At 50.0% G+C, this 25,880-nt stretch overlaps 1 protein-coding gene across 2 annotated transcripts in view; it reads right to left on the bottom strand.

Moving 5' to 3' along the window:
- Positions 1–18,854, bottom strand: part of POU2F2 (POU class 2 homeobox 2) — an 88,337-nt gene extending 69,483 nt beyond the window's left edge. The window contains exons 1-2 of one of the 2 annotated variants that reach the window (XM_037729417.1): positions 18,756–18,854; positions 1,781–1,841 (exon numbers count right to left, since the gene is read on the bottom strand). The gene's annotated coding sequence lies outside the window, so the exon portion shown is untranslated. Of the gene's footprint in view, positions 1–1,780; positions 1,842–17,589; positions 17,650–18,755 lie in introns of those variants that run through there. The other variant, XM_037729418.1, reaches the window with a different exon arrangement.
- Between the last annotated feature and the right edge of the window lie 7,026 nt (positions 18,855–25,880).

The raw sequence follows: 25,880 nt of genomic DNA, 5'->3' as shown, positions 1-25,880 counted from the left end.
AAAAAAAAAAAAAAAAAAAAAGCAAAGTGCCCAGAACAGGCCCTCACACAAAAGTGGCCCCTAATAAATGTCAGTTTCTTCAATGGAATGTACCAGCCCTATTATGATTACATGTGTTACCAAGTCAGTCACCCATATGTCCATGAAATCATGGATATTTAATGAACATCTATTTGAAGGCAAAGAAATAAAATCACAGACCTGACTGTAACCTCTACCCAACTAGAAACATTTCAGCCCAGATTTCAGGCATTCCTCAAAGCCAGTCTCTAGCTCCCAAACTAATTCTGCAACGTGGAAACTCCTTGACCCTCTTTTTGAGGATGTGAGGATTCCTGGAAAAGCTGCAACTCCAGTTCCCTGGAGAAAAGCACGCTAGAGAAATGACATGTTCTGGAATGAATATTCTCATGTTCCTCAGCAGTGATAACAGGGGTCCATGAATGAGCTTCAGGGGATCTGTGACCATCCCAAAGTGTAGCACAACTGGGTAAACGTAGGTATGTGTTTTCCTGGGAGATGCTCTGTACTGTTGCAAAACTAGACATCTATGGGCCAAAGGTTGCCTGAAACATGTGGTTTGGACCAAAGGAGATTTTGGAAGTTTTGCATTAGTCACCAACATTTAAAGATTGAAAGACGTCACACACAAGTCTGGGTTTCTGGCTTCTCTTGAAAAATCAAAAACTGGTAAGTCAGGGTTGCATCTGTGCATGAGAACAGTCAGTGGAGCTAAAAAGCAGCTCCCCAACCCATGCATTTTCCAGTCCATCACAGTCCTTACAATACCGGGTTGCAAACCCTGGGCTACAGCTTCCATCTGCTTGTTAAAATGAGTCTGTGATTCCTGGTATAGCAAAGCACACCTGGGTAGGAGTCCAACGAGGGCACCCAGAGGCCTCCCTGGGGTCCTGAGGCCTGTGGGTTAAGCTTCGATGGTGGGAATAGGGGTGGCAGTAGGAGGGCGTTCCACCCCAGAAGTCCTGTCTACCCTGCTCCCTAGATGTTCAATGCCAGGGCCTCATCAAGCCAACTGGAGCAAACATAAGGGCAAATGGCCAGAGCCCCTGCTTCCCACAGAGGTGGGCAACAAGATAACTACCACTTCTACCTGAGAGTCTCAGTGGGCTTTAGGGAGGGGCTTCATAAAACCTTCTTTGTTCAGGGGAATGCTTCCAGCCATATTTCAAGCTCCCACTTCCTCCAGCTACACAATTTTAGGAAATACGTACTTTCATCGTCAAACCACCTCTGCAAGGTAAATCCTATTAATTACCCTCCTTTGACAGATGGAGAAACTGAGCCATGTCCAGGATCACTCAGCCACCTGGCTCTTCTTCCTCTGTCTCCTTTTGCTCTCAGGATGGCACTTAAGGTGGATTCTATTAGTATTCCCATTTACAGATAAGGAAATGGAGGCTCCAACTTTCCCAAGTCCCTCGAAGTCAGGAAAAGAGATTAAACATAGGTGTGCTTGACCCCGAAGCTGTGATCTAAGCCACCAAGTTACCCCTATCTCACTCCTACTAAGTCCTAACGCTCACCAGCAGAAACACCTATAGTCACAAACACCAAGAACCACTTGTTTGACACAAAAGCCACAGGATCCATGGACGGTGAAAACAAAGCAGTCAGATTCTAATCTCTGAGTGGCCAGAGTGGAGAGGGGCAGCAATCCCCAGGGTGAGGCCAGAGACAAGGATGGGAAAGCAGGGACTTCTGTGAGAAAACAGGATCCCTAGTGCATCATTAAGCAAAACTCTGAGGCCACGGTCCTTACCTCTTGGGCAGACGCAGTGAAGCTAATACATTCAGGCCACCAACCCAGTCCAGTCGAGAACCTGGAAAGAGAGGAGACTGCAGTCAACATCCCAGAGGATTCATCTCACCCTCATGCAGGATGATGCACTCCTCTAGCGGAGGAACCCTCTTCCTGTCACACCATCAGGAGCTGCAGTTGGCGAACTGTGGAGTCAGGTGCCTGGGACTCAGGTCCAATCAGCCACTTGTTGTCTGCAGTGGTCATTTCTGGCCTCCGAGCCTCAGTGTCCCCATCTCATAAATGCGCATACTGGTGCCTGCCATTGTGGAACATTCATTTTCCCATCAGACTGGAAGCTTCTTAAAGTACAGGGACTGCATCTTGCAGCTTTTGTGTTTGGCAGAGGGCCTGGCAAATTTGAGATGCTCAATAGTGCATCATGGATGACTAAGTGATAGATAGGTAAATAGAGGAATTAATTGATTGAACTGTTTATCTCAAAGGACTGCTAGGAGGATCAAATGAGAAAGAAATTTGAAAGGGTTACTCGTTAATAGGTACCTATGTGCTGTGGGAGATAAAAATAAAACTCATAATGATATTTCTGACTTGTACATTTGTCCATTCATTTATGCATTTAGTTCATTAACAAATATTGAGGTTTCTCTGGCTCTGAATCAAGTGTGGTGGGGGACAGAGATGAATTAGACAAGGTCTCTGCTCTATTACGGGGCTCACAGGCAAGTTGGGGAGACAGAAGGAAGAGCCAATGCCAATACGCTGGGGTAAGCAGAGGGTGCTGCAGGCATCCTGGGTGAGATCACAGAAGACTTAAGGAGGAAACAACACCCAAGCTGAACCTGGAAGACAAACTTTAGTCAGAGAAAACCAGGTGCAAGGAAAAAGAATGCCAGGCCTTTGCCTGTCCGGGGTTCAATGAGAGAAGTGAGGAAGAACGAGGCTTCCAGATTGCAGGGGCTGCTCCCTGCAGGGCCTCAAGTGCCTAGTCCAAGAAGCCAGGGCTTCGTTGGAGAGGGAGGGGGATACAATCCGTTTGCCTTTGGAAAGGTCCTTCTACCTGCTGTGTCCAAGATGGAGAGAACAGAGAGGTAGGCAAGAGGTCAGGAGGCCCATCCACAAAGAGGGTTTGCTGAGCCTCTCCACAACGCTGCAGGAAGGAAGAGTGAGGAATTAAGGGAGGCACCAGAGTTCAAGAAGAGGAAGCAGAGAAAGAAAAGATAGACTGAGAAAGAGGAAAACAGAGAAAGAGAAGAGATGGGGAGACACAGACAGATAGAAATGAAGGAAGCCCGGGCCGGGCGCGGTGGCTCACGCCTGTAATCCCAGCACTTTGGGAGGCCGAGGCGGGTGGATCACGAGGTCAAGAGATCGAGACCATCCTGGTCAACATGGTGAAACCCCGTCTCTACTAAAAAACTACAAAAACTCAGCTGGGCATGGTGGCGCGTGCCTGTAATCCCAGCTACTCAGGAGGCTGAGGCAGGAGAATTGCCTGAACCCGGGAGGTTGCGGTAAGCCGAGATCGCGCCATTGCACTCCAGCCTGGGTAACAAGAGCGAAACTCCGTCTCAAAAAAAAAAAAAAGAAATGAAGGAAGCCCAAACAAGAAGAAAAAGGGAGGTAAAAAGGGCCAGGGGTCTCCCCACTTCCTCCTCCATCTGTCCTTTCTCACTCTGGGCCTTAATCTTCAGGGGCAGTAGGGGACCAGAACCCCTAGTTCCTGGGGGGAGGGAGGAGCTAGGGTTGCTCCCCCCTCAGGGGCTGCTTCCCCCCAACCCCCGCCCTGGAGCTAATCAGCGGCTGTCATCTCCACGGTGAGGTCTTGGTTAAGGAGATTTAGGGCCAGGATCAATAGGAAATTTAAAAATCGATGCAGCGCGCAGGGCAAAATCGATGGCGTTTAATCGCCTTGCCGATTCCCAGTCAAAACAATTAGCCGCGCTGAGTGTTGAACACGGTAGCGACACGGCATTAACCGTCAATATTGGTGTAAGTGATGGTGGGGCGGGCAAGGGAATCCCCACGCCTGGGTGGGGGGGCAGAGTCAGACAGTGCCTTAGGGCTGGGGTCTTCCCCCAGGCAGCGCCCCTACCTTGGGCTTCCCTCCAGCAGGGCCCACACTTCAGTCTCCCCACCCTCTGCTACCTGGGGCTGTGGTGCCCATGGGCAGCACTACCCCTGGCATATCTACCTCCAACTCTCATCCCACCTCCCAGGTTACCAAACCCCAATATGCCCTCCAACAGAGGGGAGAGGACCCCCCCTCCCAAGCAGACAACATCTCCAAGTAGAGAGACAGTCCATGGGATCTGGGAGCTGTATTCCCAGCAGTGTCTTAAGACTGGAAACTATTTAAAAGATATCTTCTACCATTGTACAGATAGGGACTCTGAGGAACACAGAAGGGCAGCAGCTGGCCTACAGTTACCAGGCACAGGAATTGAAACTGATGTGACAGCCAGGATTTGAAACTATGTGTCCGACCCCAAAGCCTACATTTCCTGCAGCTGTGCCACATAAAGGGTAGATTCCACTGTTCACAGAGGGAAAGCAAGCTCAGGGTTTGGTCCTGGCCCCTCAAGTCTCCTCACAGCTGGTGTACATAATGGTTTGCTGTGTCCTGGGGTCAGTTTGCCACGTACATGGCAGACTGTGAGCTCCTTGAGGGCAGGGCAGGGTCTGGCTCCTTTGAGGGTCTGAAGCATTGCCCAGCACAGGGAATGGCCCCAAGCTAGGGCTTGGGACAGACCTAAGAATGATGGGGCCACTTGCCCCCACAGACACAGAATGTCCACATACACCCCCACTGACAGACAGATGGACAGAAACACTGGCACTCACAGATGCATCAGTACTGGCATTTCCTGATTGCTAGTCATGCACCAGGGTGGGCCATTGCAGGTGTGATCTCTCAGCATCTCACATTTGTTTGGCGAGTGTCATCCCATGACACTGCTGTGGAAAATGGAGGCTCAGAGAGGTAAAATTACTTGCTCAAGGTTATACAGCCAAGTGGGGGCAGCTCTGACTGACTAGACTCCAAGCGGGAGGGGACATACAGCAAACAAGATCTAATGACTATGAGCAAGACAGTTGGATGCAAGGAGAAGGTACAGGAACTGGGCACCTAGACAGAGGACCAGGAATGGCCCACAAAGGCCATGGGGTTCCTGGTTCTGGGGTGCTGTGTGGGGAGGGCAGAGGCTTCTATGGCCACCTGCTCCCTGGCGCAAAAGAACAGGAAGGAGTGTGTGGGCAGGGGAGGAGGCCCACGAGATGAGCCAGGGATTGATCTGACAAGGTCCTAATCAAATGGTCAATATCGCTGACCTGACCACTTAACCTATTGATAAGCTGGCAAGGATGGAGCAGGCAGTGAGTGGGCTCAGGGAGGGGGGCAGTGGAAGGGATGAGGGAAGCCTGAGGGCGGCAGGGCTTAGGCCGGAATCACACCTGGTTCTAGGGCCTGGAAAAGGGTGGTCTCCTCCTGAAGGGCCCCTGCCTCCCCTCTGACATGTCACATGTCTTATATCTTGGGGGCTTCCTCTACCCAGTCCCTCAGTCCCTCCCTGAGGGAAGCCAGGGACTGTGCCAGCACCCAAGCCATCCCCAGCTCCCCTCTGACCATGCCTTAGCTTTTCACATATATGAGAAGCTTCACATCAAAGCCTCAATGTCTTCATCTGTTAACTGGGGATAATTATAACAGGAGAAACAGAAAACAACCTAGAAGTCGTATGAGTGGGGATTGGTATAATAAATGATGGTATAGCACCCATAAAAAAGAAGGACTGTAGAGTACTAGAAAACATGCTCAAAATACATTCTTTTTTTAACACTCCTCTCAGCTCATACCATGAAATAAAATCATCGACAAGGGAACCATGTTCATAATCTGTTGTTAGGAAGAAGAATAGGCAAGTTATAAACAAGTATGTAGCATATCATCCCATTTTTACAAAATACACATCCAGATGCTTCCCCTCACCAAAAATAAATAAATTTGGAACAGAAATCAGAATTCTGAGTTTGGACCAGTCTGGTTAATATGGTGAAAACCTATCTCTACTAAAAATACAAAAATTAGCCAGGTGTGGTGGCAGGCACCTGTAATCCTAGCTACTCAGGAGGCTGAGGCAGGAGAATCTCTTGAACCTGGGAGGCAGAAGTTGTAGTGAGCTGAGACTGCACCACCATACTCTAGCACTCTAGTCTGGACAACAGAGTGACACTCTGCCTCAAAAAAAAAAAAAAGTCAGGTGTGGTGGCTCACGCCTGTAATCCCAGCACTTTGTGAGGCCAAGGCAGGTAGACCACAAGGTCAGGAGTTTGAGACCAGCATGGCCAACATAGTGAAACCCCATCTCTACTAAAAACACAAAAAACTAGCCAGGTGTGTTGGCAGGTGGAGGCTGAGGCAGGAGAATCGCCTGAACCTGGGAGGCGGAGGTTGCCGTGAGCCAAGATCACGCCATTGTACTTCAGCTCAGGTGACAGTGTGAGACTCCACGTCAAAAAAAAAATTTTTTAAATCTGTTTGGGTCCCAGGTATCTAAATTTTAATAAGTTCTTTGGATAAATTCATAGGCATAGTCCCCTTTGGGAAAAAAAAGCTATCTAGGACAGACAGTCCAGGCGAAATGGTTCACACCTGTAATCCCAGCACTTTGGGAGGCCGAGGTGGGCGGATCCCTTGAGCCCAGGAGTTCAAGACCAGCCTGGGCAACATAGCAAGACTCTCTCTACAAAAAATACAAAAATTAGCTGGGTGTGGTGGTGCCACATACTTATAGTCTTAGCTATTTGGGAGGCTGAAGTGGGAGGGTCGCTTTCGCCTTGGAGGTAGATTTTGCAGTGAGCCAAGATCTCTCCACTGCACTCCAGCCCGGGTGACAGGCTATCTCAAAGAAAAAAAAAAAAGATAGACACTGAAAAGGTAATATCTTTTTTGTTGTTCGCTTAACTAGATTATTAATGGTCATTTTCTTCTCATCTCATTGAATTTCAGTGTTTTCTGTTATTTCTACAATGAACATGCATCATACCATTTGTCTGTAATTGGCAGACGGTGGCTAGGTGCTCAGTGGAAGCACAGTGAGTGCTGTTTCTCTGCTCCCCTCTCCCTTTCCCAGCCAGGCTTGTCTTACGTCCTCCCTTATGTCCAAACCCAGCAGAGTTCAGTGCCTTCAAGAATGTGAATGAATTTGAAGTCTGCTGAACGGAGAAGAGCTCTATCCTCTGGCTTCTGCTCTCAATAGAGTGGTTGGGGTAGCACCAAGCCGAATACAGTCCCCTGTCCCCTCTTCAGGAAACTGGCTGAGGGCTTACAGACAGGAGGAACTGCTGGAGGGAAAACCAAGACCCAGAGGGAGGGAGGGGATTTTCCCAGAGCTACTCAACTGGTCATGACATAGCCGGGACCAGAAGCTGGACCTCTGGACTCCTGCATCCTACATAGTGCCATCCAACTACTGGGAGGGGGAAAACTGCAAGAACTAGTGTGCATGCAGACTACTGAGAGAATGTGCACTTCTGTGGGGCGGAAGAGCACAGTGGGTAAACACTAGGTCAGCCACTGCCGCATGGTGTGGCCCTGGGTAAGTCACTTCACCTCTCTGAGCTTTCGTTTGCTCAAAGACAGCATGAAGATAATAATAATAGCTGCCTCATTTTGTTGATGCGAGAAGCCAACAATCCCATGCTTCTAGGGAACTTAGCAAAAGGCCTGACACACAAAAAAGGGGCAATGAGTGGGAGAAATGATTAGTATGACCATCAGCAGCCACAAATGCTGTGAGTAGTAAGTGAAGGTGGTAGGTGGGGAAGGGAGAATGTATGTCTTGGTAATCTGAGCAAATGAATAAATGCAATGAAGACACTCAGCTAAATATATTCCTTTGTTCATTCATTCATTCATTCATTCAGTAAGCATTCCCTCAGGCCAATTCTAAGCCAGATCTCACGCTGGGCCCTGCAATCCAGATATGAACAATGAAAGCTCCCATTAGGTTGCTAAAGGGGAATTAAGGATGGCTGGGGATGGCCCCTTATCTGTGAGAGCTGCTGCTGCAATGGCCCCCAAACTATCTCTTTGGGTTTCTACAGAAAAGCATCGAATACAGGAGTGTAAGCCCCCAATCACCTGACTGGTGTGACACTTCGGGTATGTGTGTGCACACACTGGAATAGTAAGCTCTGTGCAGATGGGCTCTGTTCACTTTTGTCATTCACAGCACTGGGCACCAGGTCTCATGCTCTGGGGACATTCCATGCTCAGAGGTTTTTTTTTCTCCATTTTTTAAAATGAACAACAAAAAAAAAGTTCAAAGCACCTCGCACAATGCCTAACACCTGGCAGGTACTCAATAAATAGCAGCTATTATTAGCGTCATCATCACACGTGCCACTGCTCTTCATCCCCACAAAAACCTTATTTTGCCGACAAGGAAACTCGAGGCTTAAAAGGAGTGATGTGACTCAAAGCCGGGTGTGTCTGACTCCACAGTCTGTGGTCTTCCCTCCTTTGTGTCTGGGGGCGGGGGCCATCAGAGTGTATGCTGGAGGTGAAGGAGGGGAAGGGCAGCAGCCTGTGTTGGGGGGTGAGCAGATCTGACAATGGGAGTAAGCAGGAGTTGGTTGGAGTGAGGGGAGTGTTGTGAGGGAGATAAGGGTGTGGGATGGGAGCATACAGACCCAGGATGATGATGGTTTTGGACTCTGGGTGCTTTGAGGGTCAGGTAGGAGGTGAACTCACTTGCCAATGTACCCCTCCAGCACTGGTAGGTGCAGCCCCCTTGAAGGTGAGCTCTGCCACCCTTATCTGACACAGCAGACATCTACCTCCACCATTATATTGAGCAAGTAGGTGACAGGGAATCTGGCTTCAGTTCATGTAAAAGAACACCCAGTAAGTACTTATCATGTTTTAGGCACTGTGCTACACACTATGGATACAACTATGAACAAGACAAAGTCCCTGCCATCGTGGAATCCACCTTCTAGTGGAGGAAGAGATACCATAGACAAGAAAATATATTTAAGAGCTAAGAAGGAAAATAAAACAGGGAGAGGGTGCCTTACAAGATGCTGCTATTGACTGGGCGCAGTGGCTCACATTTGTAATCCCAGCACTTTGGGAGGTTAAGGTGGGCAGATCACCTGAGGTCAGGAGTTCAAGACCAGCCTGGCCAGTATGGTGAAACCCCGTCTCTACAAAAATAAAAAAATTAGCCAGTTGTAGTGGCCTATGCCTGTAGTACCAGCTACTCCAGAGGCTGAGGCATGAGAATCGCTTGAACCCAGGAGGCAGAGGTTGCAGTGAGCTAAGATCGTACCACTGCACCAGAGCAAGACTCTGCGCCACTCCCACTCAAAAAAAAGCATCTATTTTAAACATAAAGGAAAGGCCTGTCAGAGAAGGTAGGTTTTAAGAGCTTTTCTGGCAAAGGAAACAGCAAGTGCAAAGGCCCTGGGTGAGGAAAAAGGTTTAAGGAACAGCAAGAAGGCTGAAATGGCTTGAGCTTCCCGAGCCAGGAGGGAGGGAGTAAACATTGAATAGACAGACAGGCGCTAGTTCATGCAGGGCTTGTAGGCCAAGAAAGATGTTTTAAGTGTGATGGGAGAAATGACAGGCTCTCTCTGTGGCAGGTGAGGGTTGGTCTCACCTTCACAAACCAGGCTCCATCCTCATCCATTGCCCATAATATCCCATGGAGCCTTCTGACCCATTCATTCTCCAAGAACAAGCCCAAGAAGCCCTCAGTAAGCCCTTGGAGTCCTTTGACAGGGCTTTGTCAGGGTCAACCTCCCCAGACTGAGGCCTCCTCTGGAACATGGAAAGATCTGACTCAACTGTGTGACTGGGCATGCAGCTCAGGCCTGGCCACAGGAGGCTCAGAAATCAGTAGAATGTCAATAGGAACTAATGGGAACTATAGTCCCTGACCCCTATCCTCTAGCAAATCTCTATTTGGGGGCAAGTCATAGCAGCGGCCAAGATATGGGGCTGGAAGCAAGGCAAAGGTAGTCTTTACCAATTCCCTTGCCAGGCCTTGTCCAGGGTTCCCAGACTGGACAGGTAGAACAGAAGGCCTTGTGACTGGTGGCCTGCTCACTGGATCCCTTCCCCCAGGGGCTACCCATCCTGTCCTACCCCCACCACAAGGCTCAGAGAGATCAGACTTAGTACCTGGCTCACACGCCCTATCTAGTCCCTTCTCAAAACCACTTTGTGGTTATGTGGTATGCCCAGAATAAATCCCAAGCCTCACAGCCCTTCCCAATCATGTAAAGTCTCCTCTCAGTCCTCCTGAAGGTCCCATGACCCTGGGCCTTACATGATTGTTGGGAACAGTCTATGCTTGTTCATATGTCCGTGCCCTTGCCCAGGCTAACACCTCCATTTAGAAAGTCTTCTGTCTCTCTTCTCTGCACCTAATCACCCTCTCCATGTCTCCTCCTTGGTGAATCCTCTTGGGCTCCCCACTCAGCACTGCCCCAGAATGCTTTGTGCACCTCATCCAGTCTCCAGAACCTAGGACCCAGGTGGAGGGAAACTATTTCCCACTTAGGGACATGCCAGAGGAGTTTCCTAGTGGGACAAGTATGGCATAGTGAGGTGAGAGTAGGGGCATCTGAGTGCTGCATTATTTATGCCTGTGTGGCCTCTGTGAGTTTCAGGAGGGATATGTGTACATATTTAGAATCTGTGCGTTGTATCTGATGCCAAGCTTAAACGACACTTCCTCAGAGGTGTTACACCTGGCCCACCAATCTAAACCAGTTTCTCCCATGATGCCCTCCTGTAGCCCCTTTTTCCTCTCCTTCCCAGATGCTATCTCTATTTATAACTAACTATACATTGAGGTCTGATCAGTGCTAGTCCTGTTGGCTTGGAGCTCTTAGAGAGCAAGGCCCAGGTCTGTCTTGTAAACCACTATTTCCTCAGCTTCTAAGACAAGGCCTGACTCCTATAGGGGCTCAGTACCTTTGTGATGAGTTAATTAATTCCATTCACATTTTTAAACTTGAACATCTACCTACTTAGTTTCACTTTAAGGGGATGAAGCTAGCCTGGGGGTGTGTTTGTGTGCCATAACTCAGGGCATAGCCCTTTCGGTCACCATGTGTGGCCTCCCTGTAGGATCTTGGAACGTAGCCTGTGTGCACCCACAGGCATGTAGGCTGGGATGCTGCCATGTGTTATTATCTCTATTTGTACATTTTCTATTGAAAAACAAATCTCTACGCAAGAAGCACAGCGTGTTGGTGTCTGTCTTGCCCTGAGAGGTCTCAGCACCTATGTGCCTGTACCCGACATCTGGGTTTTCATACCTGTGTCTGAATATGTATTTATCCTTATTTCCAAACCTGGTGTGTCCGTTTTGGCAACTCTGTGGACAAATACACAAATGTCTATGTGCATCAGCAGGGTTTAGTATCTATGAATTTTTTTAGAGAATCTCTGACCTAAAGTATGGATACCTGGGTCTCAGGACCAAGGGGTGCACATGGCTATCATGTGTTTCAGAATCTGTGTGTATGTCTCTTGCAGGATCATGGCATGTGTCCATGTGTCTGCATGCACATGTATTTCAGTATTTGCCTGTGTATCTGTTCAAGATTTTTATGTGGCCTCTCTAGTTTGGTGAGAGAGAGTGTGTGTGTGTGTGTGTGTGTGTGTGTGTGTGTATATCAGGGGTGATACAAACATGTGTGCACGTGTATCTGTGTCTTTCTTCCCCTATCTGCTGCTGCCTTCCCAGGCTGGATGAGTACCTTTTCTCTATCTCTCTCTCTCTCACACACACACATCCTTGCTCATATGTGCCTTGCAGATGGGGAGGGGGCCGGGGTGTCAGCGAGCTCCTGTGTCACAAGGTTAATTTCTCCACAGCCAGGCAGGCTGGGCCCTGAGGGGAGTGGTGGGGGAGGGGCTGGTCCCCACAGCCCCTCTGATAAATATGTATTTGGGGCTGCTGTGCTCAAAGGTCATGGGGGAAAAAGGAGGAGGAGGGGTGGTCTGCACTGTGCCGTGCTGCTGGATCCCAGCCAGGCTCAGCATGGGTTGTGTGACCCCCTCCAGAGGTCTGATGAGATTCAGGGAGATGCCCCTCTCATCCTAGTCTGGCCCACTCCACCCACAGACATGTTCATAGGGAGATGCTGCTGTGGACACACAGATAATTCAAACTCTGAAACAGGCAAGCACATAAGCCCATGCCCGCCAACACCTAGACAGAGGCTCAAATAGATGCACAAAGATGGCCTTTTGGGTCACCAGATGCATGGATAGTGTAGAGTGCAGAGCCAGACCCATCACTTCTTCCCTACCCTAACCTTCACCCCAACGCCAAAAAAAAAAAAAAAAAAAATATATATATATATACACACACACACACATATATACACACAAACGCTCAAGAATGCATAGTGTCTTACAATAAGAAAGATGTCTACACATTTAATAGACACAAACACACACACACAGACACAAAAATGCAGTCTAACAAGAAATGTCCCTGAACACTTTGTGGGTGGGCATGTACACATATATACACAAGTAAACGCAAACACAAAGGCACGAACATAGATACACACCAAAAGTCCCAAAGACACAAAGTTCTACAGAGGTAGGCATGCAATGACAACTGCAGATAAATATATGAACACACATGCACACAAACATGCACACATACAAAGACCCCAAGATACACATGGCAGGCAGGATACACGGTGGAGCCAGGCTGGAAAACCCACCCTGCTGCAACAGAGCCTGATCTGGCCCTTTCCCTGCAGAGGTGAGAATGGCTGCCTGGTCTCTAGTCTTGGGCCCCCCAGCCAGCTTCAGCCAAATGCGCCATCATTTGTCCAGCTCTGAGTCACATCAATTGTCGAGCCTCCCTTCCTCGCTGACCAGCCATCTCGGCCATTGGCAGCCTCGGCCATTAGCCGACTCCTGCCTCTGGCCTGCATTTGTTGAATCTCCCTTACCTGGCAGAACCGTCCGGACCAATGGAACCCTTTTGGGGTCGGCCTGACCTTTTCCTCAAGGGATTCTAATGTACCCTGTTCTATGACCCTCGGCCCATGCCTCAGGGCGACCCTCCCCTCAGCACACTGCTCAGGCTGTCATTCTTCAATGACCGCTGGCCACAGTGCTTCTGGTGGATTGTGAGGCTGTATGTTTGAGTATGTGTGGAAGTCCGCTTGTAGGTATATGTGTATGGGTGGTGGGATGGCTACAGCTGTGCTTTAAGTCAAAATGAGTGTGTATCTGTGTGTGAATAAAGGGTTAGGAAGTCAGTAGCTGTGCTTAAAGTCAGAGTGCCTGAGTACATTGTTGTGCTTATGGGGAGACAGAATGTCAGGGGCTGTGCTTCGTGTGTGTGTGTGTGTGTGTGTGTGTGTGTGTGTGCACTTTAATGTAGGAGTGACTTGGTGTATTGGCCTGGGCTTGGTTTGGGGGGCCATGAGGGGCCGTCTCTGTTTTGGGCATGGGGGGCAGTGCAGTACAGGCGTCTGTTTCTCAAGCAGTTGTGAGCAAGTGGAATGTGGCTCTCTCAGACTCCACTGCTTGTGTTTGTGAAAGTGACAGATGCTGCCTCCCTGCCCTCACTGCAGCGGATTAAGTCTGTGAATGCCACATGAGTCTGCACCCCGGGTGGGGGAGGGTCCCCAGCCCGCTCTTATCCTTGCATGTGTGGGCCACAGCTCTGTACATTATAGGATCCTGAGAGTGAGGACTAACGTAGCCCGCCCTGCCACCTTGTTGGTTTCTGTGAGGGAGACCCTGAATGGATGCCAGAATAAAGGGCCTTGTGTGTGTGGCACAAGCACACTCATGCTCACATACAAGTCCGTATTGTCCAAAGCACATTGTCACAAGATGCATGTGTACATGTGTATGTGTGTGTGATTACAGGCATGATAGCTCCCCGCTGCCAGCCAGATCAAGTTCAAACTTCTCAGAGCAGCAGCTGAGCCTCCACAGACAGGGATTTGCAACACTGTGCCAACCTCTACTCTTAGAGCTTCATCTCCAGCCTGGGCTGCTTCCTCCCCACTTCCCTCGGCCATATTTATGCCCTCCCACCACCCCACTTTTCTCAATGCCTGAGCATCCTCAAAGACCTACCTCTCTGTCTAAACCCACGCCATCCTCATTCCCCAGATTCCTAATGACCTGGAAACTCCCTTTGTGCTCACCTGTCTAAGGCTGGGGTTGGTTGTGTTTCAGAGTCCAGGTCTGTGTCGGCCCATGGTCAGTGCCTAGCAATCACTTCCAAGTAAGGAGTGATCATACCACCATTGCCCAATTACCTCAGGGAACTCTTGGACTTTATTTGTTAAGTGATTCACACTACCTAATAAATACCTATTGAGTGCAGGGACATTGTATCTGCAGCCACCACCTTCAGCCTCCTTCCGAATGTGTCAGACCTGAGAAAGCTGCCTGCCCGGGGATCTAATGAAAATGGGGTGGTGATTGAGTGAGAGAAAGTGCATCTGCTTCCCGAGGCCATCATGTAGATTTGAAAAGGTGACACAGGGCTTACCAGAAGGCGTAGGGGAGACCATAAGCTCATGCAAACCCCTGTCTTTGAACAGGCCCAGCCCCAAACCATCACTGACAGAACAAGCTTGACCATGCTCATTTGCTGGAACTCCCTTCGGGATATAAAGTGAGACCCAGGTCCTTAAAGCCCTCACTGAGCCACATAAGGCATCCATCCACCCAACAGGTCCTGGGAGACAGGTCCGTGGATGGACATCTCAGGGGGCAGGGAGGAAGTGGGGGAAGAGGCAGAGCCAGTGAAAGGAAATGGCACTGGGACAGCTAATAGGAGAGGGCAGACCAATAAGGACAGACAAAGGTCGGTATGAGGAGGACCTTGGTTCTAGTGTCAGCATGGTTGCTGATGGGCTGAGCAAATAATGTGGGCCTCAGAATCCTCATCTGTGAAAGGGGCACCATCGGGGCTGCTGTAAGAGTGAGGTGGGTGTAAGGCACATCATTGCCATTATTATTAGTAGAGCAGGAGGTATCGAGCCCAAGGGAAAAACAAGTGACATATATTCATAAGGAGGAACAGATAACAGTCTGAGGAGACCTCACACCCACTCTGTCTTCTAACAATTCTTCATACTTGGGTTTCTCAACCATTTCTATCCTGAAATATCTTAAAAATTTACCAGCACTTGCCAGAGATGAAAACTTCTCCCTTGCCCCCATCAATGTCCAAGTAGCCCCTGGTATGGCCATCTGCCCCCGCTCCCCTCATTGTAAGTCATGCCTCTACACATTATGATTATGCACCAGGGCTATGAAAAGCTCTACCTAATGGGGTGCTAAGGTTGGGCCCCTTGCTTGGCTGTCACATTGGTGGGAAGAAGTTCTGGGCTATGGGCCCTGCATACAAGAAGGGAGTGTATATGAACCAGAATGGCTGGAGTGGCCACTGATGGACTTGCTGGGAAAAAAAACCTGGCTGGCATGCTGTCTAGGACGTATAGGCTAACAACCTCTAATACACACACAGCATGGGTACAGGCATGTGTGTGTACAGCATGTGGCTGAGTTCTTTCCCGACCACGGCCCTGACACAGACACCTTCCATTTTCCCTGCAAAGAATGGCAGAGGGAAGTGAGGGCAACCACGATCCCCAAAGATGACATTGCAATCTGCCACAGGGTTCACCAGCAGCCTCAGGAAAATGGGGGTCTGGATCTCTCCAAAGACAAAGATGGGCCTCTGTCCAGCATTACCCATAAATCAGGAAGTAGATGTGGAATTGCATTATCAGCAACTGGAGATGCCGCGTGTGGCCCTGATCGGCTTTACTCCTGGCCTGCCTGTCACCCCCTGACATGGGAAGCTTTGTTACTACAGAAGGTCCAGGGAAGGTTTCCATGGGCTGGTAGATTATGGGGAGAGAGGATTTTTTCTTGTTTTGTTTTCTTGAACCCAGCTTCAAGGTTGCTGTACAAGCATGCTGTCAAACTCAGTCATACACCCGCGACCTCTGTGCACTCACACACGTCTCATCACTCCACCCAGGCCCTGCTTCACAAACCCACCCTCCCTCTTACCCAGGACACGCAGAGACCCCAAGCAATAACAATATCTCCATGCAGAAATGATATTTTCACATATGTGACTTTCTTTAATGTGCACACTACGTTCAGACCTGGTACCCACACAGAGAGCCTCTACTCCAAACATGCTGCACATACAAAGTGTCACGTGTCCACTGCTGAAGCCACACTCAGCACATGCATCTGCACACGCGTGGATGGCTTCCACGCACAGACCCAAAGAGGGCCTCCTGAGTGCACACATATCGATGGTACAAAAACATCAAGACAAGGGAGAGATCAGTACAAATACGCACTGACTCCCTCATGCACATATGTCACCCATAATGGGGACCCCCAGTATCCGACCCCACACTGAAAATGCATGTCATGATTCTACACCTTTGGCTCCTCACTCTGCCAAGGCTTCTAGGCCCAACACACATAGTCCTTCCTGAACACATCTCGCCATGCATGCAGGCCCTGTACACATGCACGCTGCCGCCATGGTCTGACTCTGTACACACCAGCCCTCTACTGCGCACTGACTCTGTACCTTCCACTAACATCCTGGGGGGTGGAGGAACAAATCCACCTGACAAGATGGCAAGAGACTAGAAGCTACCAAGTGAAGCGGCTGATTAGGTCTTTCTCTAAATCCAGGACCTACTCCCCAACTCCACAGGCCCCAGGAAGGAGGCAAAATGTGGGGAGTGGTCATCAGGCCAAAGGATTTCTCTCAGGATCTTTTACCTGGACTCAAAAGCTCTAAGGACTCTCTTAGATGGACCTCCACCCCAATTTCCTCCCCTTTTCACTTCCCACTAGGAATCCATGTCATTTTCTTTTCTGTCCACACCCTTCTCAGTGGGGCTGAGTCCACAGCCATGAGCCCTTGCTTAAGATCTTCCCTTCCCCCTCCCAAAGCCCGAGTTTGCATCCAGCAGGACTTCTCCAGGAGGCCTCAAGGAAGTAAGGGGTGGCGCTAGAACCCTGGGGGAAAGACCCAAGCCCCCACCCAGGGGAAAAGAGAGGGTAGGAATTCATGGGGTTTCAGAACAGAGGTTAGGCTCCTGTACGAAGTTGGGGATTCCTGCCTTTGCATGGAGTCCCTTTCCATGGCACCTTGTTCAAGGCCAGAGCAGCAAGAGTGATGAATAAACGAAACTGAGGGAGGGGGTAGAAAGGGCCGGCAACAGGGGAAATGAGTGGCAGGAAAAGGAAGAATAAAAGAAAGGGGGAAAGAGGGGAGGGAAAAAAAGGAGAAAAAAGAAGGGAAGGAGGTAGAGATAAGGGAGATAGAAAAAGAAAAACTAAGGGGTAGGGAGAAAGAGAAAGAGCTTTTATTGAGAGGAGGAAGAGATAGAGAAACTGGAAAACAGGAAGAAAGAAAAGCCAGTAAAGGAGATGGAAATAAAGGAGCCGAGAAAGGACATGAAAAGGGAATGAAAAGAGAGCAAAGAGGCAGCAGGCAATCAAAGGGGTTCCCCAAGTTACAGACTTTGTCCAGAGAGCTGAGGGGTGCACCGCGGCTCCCCAACATCACTCTGGGGCCCTGGAGCTCTGTTTTCCACCTCTCCTCCTGCCTGAGATGCCACCGCCTCTGGGTGCCCCATCCCGGCTGCTTTTTTCTATTTCTCACCTTTTCTGCTGTCCAAGGCACCCCGTTCCTTTCTCTCACCCTGCATTCCCACCCCCCAGCCCTTTCTCGTTCCCTGTGCCCCCTTACCTCTCCCCCCTATGCACCCTGCTTGCTTCGGAGCTTCAGGCAGCATCACCGACCAATATCCTCACCATCATCACACTAAACCGGCCCCCACACCCCCAGAAAAGGAGGGAGAAAGAGAAAAAAAAAAAAAAAAACAGGCGGTACCGCCACCAGCCCTGACCCCCTCTCGCCTCATTTTCTCCACAGTCGCCCCTTCCTCAAATGCAGGGTCAAAATGGGGGTCCCGCCCAGCCCGGGGAGCCTCTCCGAAGCGCCGCAGCCAGCCGGGAGCAGATGCCACCTCGCCTCTCTTCTCTGTCCACGCTCCTTTTTGTGTTCAGTGGCCCCGGATGCGATGTGTTTTATTTCATCGTCTTTTTATTGGCATTGTTTTTTTTTTTTTTTCTTTTTTTTATTTTTTTTCCTGGGGGCAGCAGCAGCGAAGCGCCCACTGCCTGCCTCCTTTCCCAGCTCCGCGGCCGTCAGGCTCTTTCTCTAGTGTGCGCTCCTGCCTCCCTCCTTTCTCCTCCACCTCGGCTCCCGCTCCTCCGCTCCTCCGTCCTTTCAGCTCCGTCCTCAGCCGACTGCCTCTCCTCTATACTGCCTCCCCTCCACGCCTCTCCTTTCCCCAACCTTCTTGCCCCTTCTCCCTTTTCCTCTCCCTCTTCACCTCCTCTCCGTCCCCATTTCTTCCCATCCCTCCCCCCCACCCCCATGTACACCTCTCCTTTGGTTCCCTCACTGCCACCGAGAGCAAACTGACCCCCCCCATCCCCAAATAATAAAAATACCCAGCCAGGGGGCAAAGCCCCGGCGCCGGGCGCCAAGAGGGAGGCGAGAGGGCCGGGGCCGCGGCGACGGCAGGCAGCCGGAGTGCGGTGCGGAGCGAGCGGCGCCCGCCCGGCTCCCGCCCGGAGAGCTCTCTGCAATAGGCCGAGCCGGCTGCATTAAGCTTCTTGCAATCAATAAAGCGCGGGTCAGATTATGCAAAGCGCAGATATTAATATGCAAAGTTTTAAAGATTTTTAAATGGAAGGGCGAGCGCGGCGCGGGCGGGCGGGCGGGCAGGGGCTACGAGGGGAGAGGGAAGAAGGGAGGGCAGGCGGGCGGGCGCGCAGGCGAGCTGGGGAGAGGAGGAGGCTGCCCGCCGCCCGCCCGCCCGGCTGCGCCGCGCCGCCTTGCCTTACCGCTGCTCCCATCGGTAGGCGCCGCTGTCTTCGCCATGCGCGTCAGCTGCACGGCTCCGAGGGGATGGCCGAGGAGGAGCCGCCGCCGCCAACGCTACCCCCGCTCCCGCTCCCGCTCCCGCGCCCGCTCGCTGCCTGCTGCTGGCGCTGCTCTGGCCGCTGCTCCTCGCCTGAGCTGCCGGCGCGAGCCCAGGCGCGCGCCATCCCCGGCTCCCACCTTGTCCCCATGGCAACCCCGGGCCCAAGGATGCTCAGAGAGAGAGCGCGAGTGTGAGAGCGAGGGGGGGAGAGAGGAAGAGGGAGAGGGCGGGGAGCGCAGGGGACACGGAGGCAGGGAGAGGCCCAAGACCCAAAGAGACACAGAGAGACACAGAGATAGAGAGATGCAGAGATACGGAGAAACAGAGACACAGACATAGAGGGGCAGGACTAGAAGAGGACACCGAGACAAGGAGAATCCTTGAGAGCCACAGAGACCCACAGAGATAGTTGGAGACACAGAGACACACGAACACACAGTAAGAGACAGGGGGGAAATGGAGAGGGGCAGGGAGCAAAGAGGGATACAAAGGTAGGGGGAGACCCTGAGGTCCAGAGACACACAGACACCCAGAGATACTCAGAGACACAGAGACACCCAGAGACAGAGAGAAAAGAGAGAGAGACAGGGCAGGGAGCACAGAAGATGCAGAGGCAGAGAAAGACTCATAGAGACAGAGAGATGCTCAGAGACACAGAAAGACATAGAGGCACTTAGAAACAAATAGACACAGGAACACACAGAGAGAAAGAGACAGAGAAGGGTGGGGAGCACAGGGAACTCAAAGGCAGGGAGAGGCCCTAAAAGCCAGAGACTCAAAGAGACACCCAGAGACAAAGAGGAAAAGGAGAATGGAGAGGGCAGGAAGTATAGGGGACATGGAGGCAGAGAGACTCAGAGAGTCAGAGAAATGTCCAGAGACACACAGAAACATAGAGACACAGGGACAGAGAGGAGAAGAGGTGAGAGGGGTGAGCAGATGGGGACACAAACGGGCACCAAGAACCACAGAGACACCCAGGGACAAAGAGATAGGGAGAAAGGTCCACGCAGAGAGATGCAGAGTCAGAAAGAGAGCCACAGAAAAGTAGACACATAGATACAGGGAGATAGTGAAAAATATATACATATGGGGAGAGAAAGAGACTAATTCACAAAGAGAGAGACACAGAAATAAGAGAGATAGCTATGCACAAATCAGAGAAAAGAGAAAGCTACATGCAAAGAGAGACAGATGAAGGTGCAAGGCAGTGTTGCAGAGATACAGAGACAGGAAGACATAGAGACAGAGGCAGACACACACAGGGGTAAGAGAGATAGACCTGCAGAAACAGAGATTAAGAAGGAGCCATTGAAAGAGACAGAGAAAGAGAGACAGAAAAAGAGAGATGCAAAGCCAGAAAGACAGACGCTGACAGAGACCAAAAAGATACAGAGACTGAGACTGAGACAGAGAAAAAGGCAAACAGAGAGTGTCAAAGAAATAGAGTCAAACAAGTAGATGTAGACAGAAACACAGAGATATATACATAGGGATTCTGAGAGAGAACCTAAGAAACAGAGACAGAAAGAAATGTGCAGAGAGACACAGAGATCAAGACATAAAAAGAGACTAAAAGAAATATAGAGATGGTGAGAGAAAGAAAGGAAAGACAGAGACCCAGAGAGTCAAAGTGAGACAGAAATGTGGAGACATGGACAGAGACTGCAAGAATGTGACAGGAACAGAGAAACCTCAGGAGACACACAGAGAGACAATGAGATGGAGACAGACACTGAAAGAGGCTTTCTGTTGGACAGAGATCCACAGAGAGTTGTGAGACAGAGACATGAAGAGATAAATGGAGAGTCAGATATAGAGAATGAGATCCAGTAGACGAGGTTGGGGACGGGGGCAAAGAGACCGAGCCCAGGTAAAGGAGGAAGGGGCAGTCTGGGGTGACAGCAGAAAGTGAGAAGGTGACAAGAGGGTCCAGGGAAGCATCAAGGGGGAAAAGGCACATAGGGGAGAGAAGAATAGCAGAAAGGAGAGGAGAAGGGGAGGGAGGGGAAGGGAGGAAACAGATGAGGCAGTGCCTGGTCATCGAGAACCTCCCCTGTGCCAGGCACATTATGGCTTGGGGACAGGGAAGAAGGAAAGGAAGGCCAAGGGTGAAGAGGCTGCAACTAGGGGAAGGTGGGAGCAGGGTCCTGGGAGGGTGCATGGCTCCCGCCCCCTGTTGGCAGGGGCACAGTGGTGCAGAGAGGAGAATGGGGTTACAAGTGGTACCCAGACCTGGGAGGGAGGGAAAAGGAGGGGGAATGCAGGGAGGGAAAGGGAGGAGGAGGAGGACGCAGGCACTCGCTGCGCAGTCTTGGCTTAGCAGCTGCAGCCGCCCTTCGCTTTGTTATCAGCAAGGCTGCCCCGTGTGTAGAGTGGGCACACGGGACCCTCGTGTCTGTGAGCGAAACACGAGAATCACCAACTGCCCACATGTATGGAGAATGCTCCCGAGACCTACACTGGAGATGTGTAACATAAATAAATATAGAAAACACCTACCCCGTGGGCGTACAAAGTAAGTACCCAGGACCTGTGCAGCATGTGCATAATAGACACGGAACTACCTACTGCTCCCTGTATGGAGCAGCCTCCTGGGACCCACAGTGTGAGCAAAACACAAATAAATGCAAGGAATACTACCCTGTGTCCGTACAAAGTAGGTGTGGGTCTTATACAGCAAGTGCATAATGGACATGGGACGACAATACTCCCATACAGAGCAGGCTCCTGGGATCCACATTGTGTGTTCACAACACAAATAAAAACAGGAAATGCCCAATCCGCCTGCACACAAACTAGGTACATGGGCCTACAGGGCATGAACATAATGGACATGGAACTACCCCATAGCCACCTACCAAGCAGCCTCCCCAGGACCCATATATGTGTGCACAACACAAATGAATGCAGGAAGTACCCTATCCTCCATGCCTACAAAACAGGCACACCAACCTAATACACTTAGCTAGTGTGAACACAAGAGATGCCCATGAGCAGGTTCTGGTGACCCACAGAAGGCAAAGGCACATAACAAAACTGAACATAAGAAACACTCATGCAGTTTGCATACAAAGGCACATGGGGTCACACTAGTGAGGAGAGAACTCAAAAAAAGTTGTGTGTAATGACAACTCACACACTATCCATTCTGGAAAGAGCAAAAAGGAATCCTGGACCCTGCGATGAATCTACCCAGCAGACTCTCAGGCCCCTCAGTCTGCACGTGCACAACAGACCCAAGAGGAGCTATGTACACCCTGTGTACTTATCAGAAGGGAAGCAGGAAGACGGCAGAGACCAAGGATGTCCTGTTCCCTGCCTTAGCCGTGGCACCTACAAGGACCAGCACACGGGTCAGTGGGATGGGGGGGGTGTCATCCTTTCTAAGAATGACCAAGTACATGATAATTGTGCATACAATCAGTATACACTAAGCACCAATTGTTTCTGTTTGTTTGTTTGAGACAGGATCTCCCTCTGTCACCCGGGCTGGAGTGCAGCAGTGCAATCATGGCTCACTGCAGCCTCAAACTCCTGGGCTCAAGAGATCCTCTCCTGCCTCGGTCTCCCAAGTAGACCCACAGGCATGCACCACCATACTCAACCTTTTTTTTTTTTTTATTTTTATTTTTTTTTTCCAGCAGATATGAGGTCTCCATATGTTGTCCAGGCTAGGCACCAATTTTAAGGATACAAAAAATTTGGTTTGATATGTGCTGTCTATATCACATGCTTATTTGCCAGTATGTTAAGAGTTTGTGGTCCACAGCCTATGCATGATTGGTACCTCTTAATTATCCAGAATATCCGTATTAAGCAGAAGCTGACATCCCTCAAGTACTTACAAAAGTCAGATCCAACAGGATAGTCAAGCAATCCCACAAGCAGGTTGTCCTAATTGATCTGTAGGGCTCCACCCAGCCCTGAGTCATGATTCCACAAAGGCTGATGCAGCACATGTATACAACTCCAAGCACATGCAAAGATGTACACTGCACACTGCATGCAACACAGCAAAAACATGTGTGCTCTCTCTGCTTCTGAAATAGCCCAGTTCCAGAAATACCAGATTCTTCTGAGGAATATGTGTGTGTGCATGTCTGAGTGAGGCCATCTCTGGGTACAGGTGTGCATGCATATGGCTTTTACTGTGCAAAGGAACCTGTAAGCTCAGCTCTTATTCCCTCCTCATTCCACCTGTTCATCTTTCAGAAACATGTATACAAATAATAATACCTGATGTATACTAAGTGCAAAACATTGCAAGCTATGGATGCCCTTAATTGTGTGTATGTGTCTGAACATACTTTTATTTATTTTTGTATTTTTTTTTAGACAGAGCCTTGCTCTGTCACCCAGGCTAGAGTGCAGTGGTATGATCTCGGCTCACTGCAACCTCCGCCTCCCAGGTTTAAGCAATTCTCTGCCTCAGCCTCCTGAGTAGCTGGGATTACAGGCACTCACCAGCATGCCTGGCTAATTTTTGTATTTTTAGTAGAAACAGCGTTTCACCATGTTGGCCAAACTGGTCTCAAACTCCTGACCTGGTGATCCGCCCACCTAGGCCTCCCAACGTGCTGGAATTATAGGTGTGAGCCAACACACTTGGCCTTGAACATACCTTTCAATAGATGCATGTGCTCATTAATGCAACATGTTTATTCACGCATCTGTGGCTGTGTGTGTGTGTGTGTGTGTGTGTGTGTGTGTGTGTGTACATCTTGTTGTCTTGATTATAAGTCTCTTGGGGCTCCCTTATAACCTCTGAGGATAAAGGGTATAAGATAGGGAAAATGAAGGCACATAAATCAGGAAGGGAAGAAACTGGGGAGAAGAAAAAAAGTGGTGCAAGGAGAAGGGGCAAAAAGAAGAGATCTGTTATTCAGGAGCCTGAGGCACAAGAATCACTTGAACCCAGGAGGCGGAGGTTGTAGTGAGCCGAGATTGCACCACTGCACTCCAGCCTGGGCAATAGAGCGAGACTCTGTCTCAAAAAAAAAAAAAAAAAAAAGAGAGAGAGAGAATGAGAGACCTGGAACTGGAACTGGACGTTCGGAAAGAAGGGAGGAGGCCCTGAGGACACAGGCAGAGGGAGATGGGGTGGGTGAGGAAGGAGAACAAGGACAGGAGGAGACTGGGTGGGAGAGAAGAGAGGAGGCTAGGAGAAGGAGGAAGGGAAGTGGATGGTGAGCAGAGAGGAGTGAGAGTATCAGGAAGAGTGAAGGGGACTTGGGAGAGGAGAAAGGAGATGAGAGAAGGAGATAAAGGGCCAAGGGAAAGAGAGGCTTTTCTGGTCTGAATGAAATTTAGAGGTTGCCCCAGTGGCCTCCTATGGGAAGGTGGTTGAGTCAGAGAATGATGGGGAAACAAAAGACAGACAGGAAGAGGAATCATAACCTAGTTCCCTAGGATGGGGCAAACAGCTGTCTCCATCATCCTAGAAGGGGCCCACAGAAAGGGACGCAGAGGCACAGAGAGAGAGAGGTTTGCAGAGCCGGACTGAGACATCTGAAGTGGGTAGGGTCCTGGAACAGGCAGGAGGAGGAGTGGAGAGACTGGCAGGCTCAGGGAAGCCAGGGCTCAGTGGTGTGAAGACTTCCAAAGATTGGGAGGAGGCTGGAGCAGGCAATGGAGCAGGGCCCTAAGACCATGAGCAGGGAATTGAAGTCCAGGTAAAGGGAAGCAGGTCAGAGAAGGGTGGAGGAGTGAGGGTCTGCTGAGCAGAACCAGCTAGGGTAGATGGAGGAGCAGCTGGAGTGGGATGTGAAGGCCATGAAGCATCTTGCAGATGGGTCCTGCCTTATGCACACCTGGGTTCAGAAGCTCTCCAAGGCTGACTCTCCCCAACCATTCATTTGATTTCATTTAAGACGCACGTACTGAGTACTATCACAGGCTAGCACTACACTGCGATCTGAAGAAACAAATGTAAATGAGACACAATTCTGCCCTCATGGAGACCCTCACCTGAAGTTGGCAGGGGAGGGGGGCTGAGCAATAAATACACAGTTACTGACACACACAGCAACACAAATGCAGCTCAAAAGCAAAGTCAGAGATGCAGAAGACCACACACTGCAGGATTCCATTTACATGAAATTCTAGACAGCAAAACTACTGTGATGAATGGTTGAAAAAGGCGGGAGTGGAAGAAGGGGACTGACAGCAAAGGTACCAGAAGGAAGTTTTCCGAGTAATGGAAATGTTTTGTAACATGATTGTGGTGGTAGTTACACAACTGTGTGTGTAGGGGGGTGTGTGTGTGTGTAAACTCATCAAACTGTACACTTAAAATTGGTGAATTCTACTGTATGCAAATTATATCACAATAAAGCTGACTGCAAATAAATAAATAAATTATTACAAGCCAGAATATTCAAGACTCAAGATGGAGCTCTGTGGGAGCCAAGAAGAAGTGGATGGGGCAGTGAGGGAAGGCTTCTGAGAAGAGGTGATGCCTGAGATAAGACATGAAAGATAGGCCAGGCGCGGTGACTCACACTGTAATCCCAGCACTTTGGGAGGCCGAGGCGAGTGGATCACCTGAGGTCAGGAGTTCAAGACCAGCCTGACCAACATGAAGAAACCCCATCTCTACTAAAAATACAAAATTAGCCAGGTGTTGTGGCACATGCCTTTGATCCCAGCTACTCAGGAGGCTGAAGCTGGAGAATCACTTAAATCCGGGAGGCGGGGTTGCGGTGAGCCAAGGTTGCACCGTTGCACTCCAGCCTGGGCATCAAGAACAAAACTCCATCTCAAAATAAAAAAATAAATAAAATAAAAACCTGAAGGATAAAGAGGAGGCAGGATGGCGGAGGCGTTCCCATGGAAGAAGAACTTTCACATGGAAGCAGTTGAGAACTGAAAAAGTTCACTATGTTTTGAACACAGAATGCAAAGTAAGATTATCAAGAAGTGAGAACAAAGAAAATCAAGGTTCAGCCAGGCGCGGTGGCTCACGCCTGTAATCCCAGCACTTTGGGAGGCCGAGGCAGGTGAATCATGAGGTCAAGAGATCGAGACCATCCTGGTCAACATG

This window comes from Cebus imitator, unplaced genomic scaffold (assembly GCF_001604975.1).
Source record: "Cebus imitator isolate Cc_AM_T3 unplaced genomic scaffold, Cebus_imitator-1.0 Scaffold306, whole genome shotgun sequence".
NCBI classification, from domain to species: domain Eukaryota; kingdom Metazoa; phylum Chordata; class Mammalia; order Primates; family Cebidae; genus Cebus; species Cebus imitator.
The sequence above is the reverse complement of the archived record's forward strand: the minus strand, read 5'-3'. Positions and strand labels throughout refer to the sequence as shown.